The sequence below is a fragment of the Triticum aestivum genome, chromosome 3A (assembly GCF_018294505.1).
Source record: "Triticum aestivum cultivar Chinese Spring chromosome 3A, IWGSC CS RefSeq v2.1, whole genome shotgun sequence".
NCBI lineage: Eukaryota > Viridiplantae > Streptophyta > Magnoliopsida > Poales > Poaceae > Triticum > Triticum aestivum.
In genome coordinates, this window is record NC_057800.1 from 320781543 (window position 1) to 320784116 (window position 2574).

The window sequence follows — 2574 nt, forward strand, 5'->3', positions numbered from 1 at the left end:
AAACAAGCATGGCAAAAATGCATATGGCAAACAGATTTCAGACTTAGTGAAATTAACACTTGTCTGGAATTTCAGATCAGGTAGCCCTCTTCGGAGGAACAAAACTACATCCTACAGGACCTGAACATGGCAGAGTAAATCATGGCATGGAGATACTCAAAGAGCTTAACAAAAGTCCCTTAGTGACCTTGAGCCAAAAGGGATCAGAAAATACAATTACAAGCATGTGAACATGGCAAAACATAATCAGATCACAGACTTAGTGAAAACTGGAGCATGCTGAAAACAGATATCAAGTAGGCATGTTTACGAGCTCGATGCACTCACTACGGAGCAAGTCATGACAATCTAAGAATACACCCATCAAGAATACACAAAATGCAAGCTAGACATGGCAAGAACAATAGCATAGCATGCACGGGTCAACTACAACATCATCGGCAAAATTGCAAACAAGTTGACAATCTGCCCAGATTCACAAAGTAGCAAAAGTAGAGCTCGATTGACTCAAGCTAGGGTGCTCCATAATTGCAAACAAAGACATGGATGGATATAGCACTACAAGATTAACAAAACATCCTTACTGATCATCCTCAAAAGAGGCACGGATCACTAGGAAATAACATGAACATGTGGCCATATGAAATAAACAGCCCAAGGACTTAGTGAAAATGCTAAGTCCTTGAAATCAACACTACCGAGTGCCTCACTTCGCAAGCTTGCACTAGTCACCACACACATCACAAAAATACATGGGTTGCACCTCTGGAAAGATGGCAAAACCCTTAACAAAACATATGTAGAGCTCATGGGCATATCATGCACATAATAATCATGGCAAAAATGACAAATATGCAAAATGGAGTAGCAGATCTGACAATTAACTCAAGTAGCCCTCTTCTAACAGCATTTCAGGCATCAAGATGAACTCAAATGAAAATGATGCAATGGGATAAAATGATGTACTCTCTGAGATGAACATTTTGATATGCTATATGCCCAAAACGGAGCGACGGATGCGGAGATATGATGCGATGAACAGGAGCACATGGATTAGGGTTACACGTAAAAAGTCAACCCAAACTGATCTAGATCTGAGATTCGGCACTGTTCATGCGCGGATTATGAGGTTCACCGGCCGGAGCTCGCCGGAGTTGACGACGTCGACGGCGGCCGGCGAATCCGCGGAAGGAGGAGGGTGGAGAGGCGAGGTGGCCCCGGCGGTGCGGCGCGGCCTCCGGCGACATGGGGCGGCGGCGCGGCGAGGAGAGGCGGCGGCGGCCGGAGTCGGCGATGCGGCGGCGCGGGGCGGCGGCGAACTTGGACGGTGGCGGGGCGGCGGAGCAGCGGCTCGGGCGAGGAGGCGCGGCCTGGCGGCGGAGGAAGGCGGGCTCGGGGGCCTCCCGCGGGCCGGCGGGCCGGTGGCGCGGGGGCGGCGGCGCGCGCCACGTGGCGACTCCTGGTAGGCACGGGCGGCGGCGCGGACAATGTCCGGTCCGGGAAAATCGTCCGGCGGCGGCGAGGTGAAGAGATCTAGGGTTTCGCCCGGGATTAGAAATGGGGGAGATAAAAATAGGCATAGAGGGAGCTAGGAGAGTCCAAATGAGGTGCGGTTTTCGGCCACGCGATCGTGATCGAACGCTATAGATGATGGAGAGGGTTTAGGTGGGTTTTGGGCCAAATTGGAGGGGTCTTGGGCTGCAACACACACGAGGCCTTTTCGGTCCCTCGGTTAACCGTTGGAGTATCAAACGAAGTCCAAATGGTACGAAACTTGACAGGCGGTCTACCGGTAGTAAACCAAGGCCGCTTGGCAAGTCTCGGTCCAATCCGGAAATGTTTAATCCCCACACATGAAAGAAAGTTAGAAATGACCACCGGAGGAGAACGAAGCGCCGGAATGCAAAACGGACAACGGGGAAAAAGCTCGAATGCATGAGACGAACACGTATGCAAATGCAATGCACATGATGACATGATATGAGATGCATGACAACGATAACAACACACGGAGACAAAAGCCCAAACCCGAGAAAATAAAATAACTTAACGCCGGAAACGGCAAGAGTTGGAGTACAAATTGGGAAAGTTACATCCGGGGTGTTACAGCTCACAATCATAAAGGATGTCCAAGATAGTGTATTTATATGTGATCCTCTCTTTCTTTATTACTTCCTATTAATTGCAACGATGACCAAAACTATGTTTGTTAACTCTCAACAACTTTTATTCATCATACTCTTATATGTGAAGTCATTACTCTCCGTAAGATCCATATGATCTCTTTGTTTCTTTTTATTCTTTCTCTTTTTATTTTATTCCCTCAAGATCATAGCAAAATAATCAGGCCCTTGACTCAACACTAAATTTTATTATATATAGCTCACAGACTCGATTACATAGAAGGATCATAAAGCAAAACTCACAACTAAATCATACTAAAACTTTATTCTACTAGATCAAGATATTGTCAAAAGGATCGAACTAAGAAAAACGGTAAAGATAAAAGTGATGGTGATAAGATACCGGGGCACTCCCCCAAGCTTGGCAGTTGCCAAGGGGAGTGCCCATACT